This window comes from Miscanthus floridulus, chromosome 10 (genome assembly GCF_019320115.1).
Source record: "Miscanthus floridulus cultivar M001 chromosome 10, ASM1932011v1, whole genome shotgun sequence".
In the NCBI taxonomy this organism is placed as follows: Eukaryota; Viridiplantae; Streptophyta; class Magnoliopsida; order Poales; family Poaceae; genus Miscanthus; species Miscanthus floridulus.
In genome coordinates this window covers 140,231,884-140,240,064 of record NC_089589.1, presented here as the reverse complement: position 1 = coordinate 140,240,064, position 8,181 = coordinate 140,231,884, and the positions used below count along the sequence as shown (strand labels likewise).

General features: G+C 43.7%; 1 pseudogene; it reads left to right on the top strand.

The window, feature by feature from the left end:
• Window positions 1-5,103: 5,103 nt before the first annotated feature.
• LOC136485874 (UDP-glycosyltransferase 91B1-like) lies at window positions 5,104-6,644 on the top strand (annotated as a pseudogene).
• Window positions 6,645-8,181: the final 1,537 nt, after the last annotated feature.

The window sequence follows — 8,181 nt, the reverse complement described above, 5'->3', positions numbered from 1 at the left end:
CACTGAATCACCGCAAGCACAAAGAGAATCAGTGAATCTATATTACTTTTTTAGAAGATATAAACAACTCCAACAGACTGGGTCTATTGTGCTCTCAAAAATCATTTCAACAGCTTGCCTATATTATTTTCCATTTTTTCCTGCTTGCTATCCCACCATTCTCGCAGACCATAGTCCTACTTGCTATCTGTGTTTTCCAGTTTAGCTAGGCTGTTGTAAAACTCGACATTTTAGATGGGATTTATATTTTATATAATGGCTAAATCTCATAATTTAACATCTAATTTTACTAAGTCTCTTGGAGTTGACACTAGGAGTGAGACACTCTATCTTACTATTACTAATTAGAGGCCCCAACGGAGCCTCCACATTAATTCGCCAAAACCGCTAGAAAAAAAGATAAATGCTAAAAATTCTCACATTAATCAGAAACATCTAACATTTAATTGAAAGACTCCAACTATCCCTTAACCGTAGATTTATTTTCTTTTTTAAATTATCCAGCTCCACAATTATATAGATAAAAAATGACGTATGGGGAAAATTTCTTTAAGAAAAAAAAACGTATGAGAAAAAAATCTCCTATACACAACTTCAATGTACGGAAGAATTTCTTCAAAAAAAAACTAATATCTTTTTTTTGCCAGGAAAAAACGTTCTGTTGATCTATCTACAAATAAAAAATACCCGTACGGTTAGATATTAATAAAATATCACGTAAACAATGCCCATCACATCCACGTTAGATAATCTATAAATAAAAAATAAAAAAATCAAATAGAAGGTTCATCTGTTAATCCGAGAAAAAATTCTTCAAGAAAAATAATGTACGGGAAAAAATCTCCTGTACCAAAGTTTACATAACTTCAACGGATAGAAAAAATTTCTTCAAGAAAATAAAAACGCACGGGAAAAATCTCCTACTCACATTCATAGTTGGTTAAAACTATAATATCTGAGGTTAGTATCTTAATAAAATATCAGGTCAACAATGCCCATCACATGCACGTTAGATAATCTATTAATAAAAAAATCAAATAGAAGGATGATCCATTAATTCATAAAACATGAGGTACAATCTACTAACCCCAACAAATAAGATACACAAATGAGCTCATATCAAGAATAAAAAATACATTGCTACTCGTCTTATCATCATTATATAATAGTTTTTATGATTTGGAGGAAAAGATGGAGGTGAAATAAAGGCTGTAGTTTTGTGAAACAAATATTTTATATAAGCTAAAATTGAGGACTACGAGACCCTTATTGCACCATTGTATGAGTTGTTGTTTTCGTACAACTTACAACGTAACTTTTGTTTCTGCCCAAATTAAAAAATTAGGAGTTACTATGTGATAACTCAAAAGACAACCATTATACATATATTGTCTATTAAGTTCAACACTAATGCATTTACACTAAAGAGGCCTGATGGTCTAAAAAACAAGAAAATTTCGTCAACCATGTGGAACTAGGAATCCATCTATTCATCGCCCATCAAGTTGTTTTCATCGTTCATCGACTAAAAAATAGTTCGAAACAACTTCCCAAATTTATAACTAAACTAGACCTTAGCTATTAGGGAAGGAAAATAACCTTCTAATTCATTTATAAATTACCCACATCTATTCAAAATACCCATCTATGTCATTGTAAAATATAATATAAGATTATACCTTTTAGTTTGTATCAAAGTTATCAACCTTAGTCTTCATAAAAACATAAGTAAAAATATCTCTCATATCTATATGCAAATACCAATACAATATATTAAAAATAGTCCAACACCAATATGAGGACGCTACATAAATTTCTAAATTACACACTTCAATGTTCGCTATATTTGGTCATGTAGAACAAGTAAAATATATATTAATAATTATCAAACACGGAAAATAGTCCCTTAACAAAACCACATAGCAATTATACTGACAAAACCACTTAAATCTGCATCTAAATTAACACTTTTCATTATTTAAAAGACTAAAAGATCCCTCAAATCTACATGTAAGCTATCATCTTCTACTACTACAAATATTTAAATTGCCATAAAGCATATATATGTTTCTATGTTAAATTTTACTCCCTCCATACTCAAAAATAAAGTCATTTTGGACAGCGACACGGTCTCCAAAGTATTACTTTGACTCCTTATTTTTATAAAAATATTTATCAAAAAGTGATATATGTATATTTTTATGAAAGTATTTTTCAAGACAAATCTCTTTATATGGCTTTCATATTTCCAAACTCAACAACTTAAAAGTTATTCATGATTTATATTCCCAATGTTTGACCCGAGCCTTGTCCAAAACGACTTTATTTTTTAGTACGGATGGAGTATTAATATTGATATATTAGAATTTTATTGAAGTAAATATACATATTATGGCATCATACATATCAAGTACACATGCAGGCTTGAGAGATAAATATATATGTTCGATTTTAGCAACCATGAAAAATATTTTTTAACAACTCATATACTAATGATACTAACAAATTATTTAAAACTATATTACTAAAAGAGTGACATATAATTTATATAAATATTTATTTTATATATGTTACTCCTTTCGTTTCAAATTATACGTCGTTCTTATTTTCTTTCTAGATACATAGTGAAGCTATGTATCTAGACACAGTGTATATCTGAATATATAATAAAAGTTACTAGAAATGTCTGAACAACTTATAACTTGGTGTGGAGGGTGTACATTTTAACTAAAATGTTATCTATATTGGTAGTATAACCATTACTGCATATATATTTTTTTTGATAAATAAATTTAAACACATAGTGGTAGTGCGAACCATATGTGCCTATACTTCCTTATCTTTGGGATTATTTTAGAGTGAAAAATCATTATATGACTTAAATATTAAATACTCTCTCTAGCTTAGCGCCATTCTAGATATCACTTCAAGCTCTATCATCGATTTTGAGTGATGTGGTGCATGTTTTAAATGATTGTTATGTTATTGTAATATTTAGGGGAATTTTGCTCAGGGACATTGCAAAAAGGTCTAATATGCTGTTGGACACCGCCAAATCTAAAATATGCTCAGTACCATTATGAAATCGTGATTCTTGGCTGCTAGACACCGCACTCATTAAAATATTCATTTTTCATGGTTTGAGAGAGAAAGGGCGCTGAATAGACGAATTTGCCCCTACTAGTCATCTTCCACCTCCGTCTATCTGCCATGGCTCAATGCTGTGCACGTTTGGGTGGGGGGTGGGGTGGGAGGCGCTCCGGCCAGGCACTCGCTAGCCTGCGGAGCTGCAAGCCGCCCGCCCGTGGCGTGCTCCCTCTGATCCTTGGCCTTGCCGACGTCGTGCCGGGGGCGGCAGGGCCTCGTCGAGCGGCGGAGCTTGCCAGAGGCCCAGGACACAGCTCGTCCTCGTCCGTCTTACAGATCCGGCGGTGCAGGCGTAGGTTGGATGCGGTGGGGCTCTTTCGGACGGCATTCAGTCGTGAGCTCGCCTTCTGCCTCGCCGACGACCAACGTCGGGAGCTCGGAAATGCTCGACGCGGGTCCTCGTCGGTCAGAGACCAGGCCCGCCTTCTCCTGCAGGGACAGCGTGACTCCGGCGGCGACGGTCTTCTCTTCTTGAGGGGATGGGGGCGCGGCCAGGGACGGGGACACTTGTCGGGGGTATGCGGCCGCCGAGGACGGGGTGCGACCATGGCGGACGGCGGGGGGACAAGGGGCGAGGGCGCGACCGGGGGACATGGACCTGGCCAGGGGCACGCGGCCTCACCGGGGATGAGGGCGCGGCGCGGCGTTGGACATGGTGGTGGCGGCGCACAGTCAGACTCGGGACGGCATGATGAAGAGCTCGGGGGGAAGGAGGTGCCAGAGGTTGAAGACGAGGACAGTTTAGACATTTCCCCCACATTCTCTCTCTCCAAAACTGAAAAATGTATAAAATAATCGGTACGGTGTCTTTGGACAAAGAACCAGAAATTTGTAATGTTCGCCAGCAAATTTTGACGTTGACGGTGTCCAACAGCATATTAGACGTTTGTGCAATGTCCGTGAGCAAAATTCCCCTAATATTTAAGAGTGCAATTTATGACCCAAAATATTCAGTTTAAAAGTACAAAATGAGAGTTAATAAAGCTACAATACGAATTTGAGCTTGAGAATAAAAAATCTTTAGTACTTAACAAGATCATTTGAAAAGGTTTATGGCATCAAAAGATATGGGCTGCAATAAGAGGCACCATAGTTTAAGCTTTTCTTTGTAAGCTAATGTTTCAACTAAATTCATATTCAAGTTAGACAGTGGTGTTATGCAAAGAGAAAGAACTATGGGTATGGATGGAAAAAAACATATAGATTAGTAATTGATACATTGATCACAACTAGATAAGGAGAACATTATATCCATTGTGTTGGAAAATGAACAAAATGAAAAACGTGCAATTTAATATTAGTAATTTATTTTAGATTCATGACATCAGAAGATATGTGCTACAACAAGATCCAACATAGTTTATGCTAATGTTTAGTAATTGATACATTTATCACAATTGGATAAAGACATCATAGTATCTATTGCGTTAGAAAATTAACAAAGTGAAAAACATACAATTTAGTTTTAGTATTATTAGTTAGAGGTATATTAAATTGTAACTAATACTTATGTGCTCTAAAATTTCTAACCCATATGAGAGCATGGGTTGATGGACTAGTAGTTCCATATTAACAAGCGCTTTCAGAAATCAGTCACAAGACTCTCACATTTACACTGCAGTGCTGGGCCCGGACATGGACCAAAAAGATAACCATAGACCAGCTCTCAGCAAATACATCCCAGGAGCACACAAGCTCTATGGGCCGGCCCAGTTCCAAAATGATTGACCTCGCTGAAAAGAGTTATGTCCATTAGGCTTCAAACTAGCTATGAGCCCAATCATATTATCAACTTAACCTTTGGTAGGCGTTGTCCGTTGTGTGGGCGGCCACGTGACCGTGGTGGTTGAAATGCATGCATCCGGTTGGGTGGCTAGGGGCCGTTCATAGCACAGGTAGCTCAAGGACATCATCCCCTTCGTTCTCTTCGGTTCCACCACCATACGAGTCGCCCCCCCTCCGCGCCGCATGGACGCCGCCTCGCCGCCGCCGTTGCGCATCGTCATCTTCCCGTGGCTGGCGTTCGGCCACATGCTCCCGTACCTGGAGCTCGCCGAGCGCCTCGCCACGCGCGGCCACCGCGTGTTCTTCGTCTCCACCCCCGCGCAACATCAGCCGGCTCCGCCCGGTCGCGCCCGGGCTTGCCCGCCGACTCATCGACTTCGTGGCCCTGCCATTCCCACGCCTCAATGGCCTCCCCGATGGCACCGAGGCCACCAGTGACGTCCCAGCCGGAAAGCTGGACCTGTTCTACAAGGCCTTCGACGGCCTCGCCGCGCCCTTCTCGGCTTTCCTCGACGTCGCCTGCGCCGCCGATGCCGACCATGACCACAACAAGGTGGACTTGCTCATGGTCGACAGCTTCCATTACTGGGCCGCCGCCGCTGCCGCAGAGCACGATGTGCCCTGCGTCCTGTCCCTCATCTTCTCAGCGACGACGTTAGCACAATTCGGTGTGCCGCGTGTGTCTCTGCCGCCTGTGGCCGCAGATGCCATGCCACCATCAATACCCCAACGATTCGCACTAACCTTTGAGAAATGCAAGCTCGTTGCTTGCCGCAGCTGCGTCGAGCTGGAGCCCGAATCCATGGCTCTCCTCTCAAGCATCTTTGGCAAGCCGGTGATCCCTTTCGGCCTACTGCCGCCATCTCTCCCAATCCCAGTAGAAGGCCACAGAGGAGTAAACGGCGACAATGGCAAGACGGCGCTACCGCTATGTTGGCTTGACAGCCAGAAGCCAAAGTCTGTCGTTTTCGTCGCTCTCGGAAGCGAGCCTCCTATCACCGTGGAGCAGCTGCACGAGCTTGCGCTTGGCCTGGAGCTCGCCGGGGCACCATTTCTGTGGGCTCTCAAGGGACCTACTGGCATCTCCGAGGCCGACGACATCCTGCCTCCGGGGTTCGTGGAGCGAACACGTGGCCGCGGGCTCGTCGCCATGGGCTGGGTTCCCCAGATCGACGTGCTGGCTCACGGCGCCGTCGGCGCGTTCCTCACGCACTGTGGGTGGAGCTCCGTTGTGGAGAGCCTTGTGTTTGGGCAGCCGATGATAATGCTGCCGTTTCTGGACGAGCAAGGGATAAACGCGCGGCTGATGGAGACAAAGCAGGTCGGAGTTCAGGTGCCGAGGTTTGGAGAAGACAGGTCGTTCAGTCGTGAAGGCGTCGCGAGGTCCATCGGAGCTGTCATGTCTGAGGAAGAAGGTGGGAGGGTCCTTGCGGCCAATGCGAAGAAGATGCAAAAGATTGTTGTTGGAGATGAGAAGTGCCAAGAGAGGTATATGGACGATTTTGTTCGATTTATCAGAACGCACAAGGACTAATAAATGAGTGGAAGTTCTAAATTTATGCAAGGATATATGCTACTGCCAGAATCAATAAGTGTTCACGAATATTGCAAGTTTGAATGTGATTTATCTGTTGTACTCCATCCATGTGTATGAGTGTAACTGTGTAAGTCAAATAAGGAAGGGTCTTGCTGGGGCACACCTTTTAGTTCAATGCAAGGAGGTATTATAAGATATGAATAAAATCTTGGTCACTGATTGTAACGTGAAAATTTTAATCAAAGAATTAAGAAAACTCTGTTAACCCGCTGCTGCTCTCGGTGATAGATTGGAGTTTCTTTGTTTTTTGGAGAAACTAAACTTATGGAGTTTCAAAACAAACCACATACATGCATGTCATCACTGTGACCTTTGGAAAAAAAGTACGTGGATCGGACCTCAAACCCCGCCAACCGTAGATTGAAGCCCACGCCGGGGAAGGAAGCCTGTGGTGGGTATATTGCGCATTTAGCTTGGGCTGGGCTTGATAGGTACCCGCGCCAATCCACGCCGATCCCATGGGTGAAACCGCCCACACCACCTGACGCCGGGAACGCTCCTGCTTTCCCTCTGCGTACAGGGCGGAACGGAGCTCGCCGCCACCGCTCCTGCTGTGGCACCGCCGTCGCCGCTCTCCTTGTCCTATCGGCCGCCGTGGCGGCGGCTCAGGTTCGCATGTATCCACGTCACCCGCTCCTGTGCTAGATCAACAGCAACCCATCTTCTACAGTTCTCGTGCTACATCGGTAGCAACCCAAGATCAGTGGCACCAGCTGAACTATGGCAAGTCGGCACCATCTTCTCCAGGTCCGTCCATTGTTAAGACTAATTCAATCCAGGTCTCTCTGCCTTCCTTCTGCTTCGCATCTCCTGATCCCATCCAATCATCCATCCTTGCTACTGCTAACTGCTAAGGACACCACTGCTGCTTTGCTTCTTGTTATTGCTGGGTTCAGATTGGGGTGTGAGGGTGGGGGGCATTGGGGTTTTCCTAGGCGTGTCACGTGTGAGGGTGAAGAATATGAGTGAGGGTGGTTTAAGAATGTGCCTAGAATGGAAAGGTAGCGTTGCGCGGAGGGTCGCCTCGGGAACCGCAACTGGCATGTCCTCGCCGAGTCTTGCCTGGGGAGCCCACCGGCAACGATTGGGCTCCACCGTCGAGATCGCATATTCGCATCGAACGGACCACATCAGGTGGTACAGTGCACTACCGCGCCGTATTATACACCGTGGAGTGAGATAAGTCAGCTTGGGCATTCGATTTTAACCGACAGTTTGGTTGGGTTTTTTTTTCTACAAACGCCAACGCTCTTGACGAGAGGTAGAAAAGAACAATAGACACTATTTTTTTTTACGAACTCCGCGGCTACAAACTCGCCTGTATCTTGGCTACATTGTTCACTTGAACCTGGCAATTGAATACAGTGGGGCACAGGGGCTACTTATAGACAAGGATATGCCACGGAGCACACCTCAATGGCAGCCTTCGCACCACGATCCGTAGGACATACCCACGCAGCAACACCATAAGCCACTTGCTCATCCGGACGATGTGGCTTCCACCATGCAAATTGGCGCCATGCACACCACTACTCCAACTCTAAACTCAATCTCGACCACACACCACTACTCCACTTTCACTCAACCATTGCATGCCATCATGTAACACACTAGACTAAATAGTGCTCATGGATTATTTCTAACACGGGGTA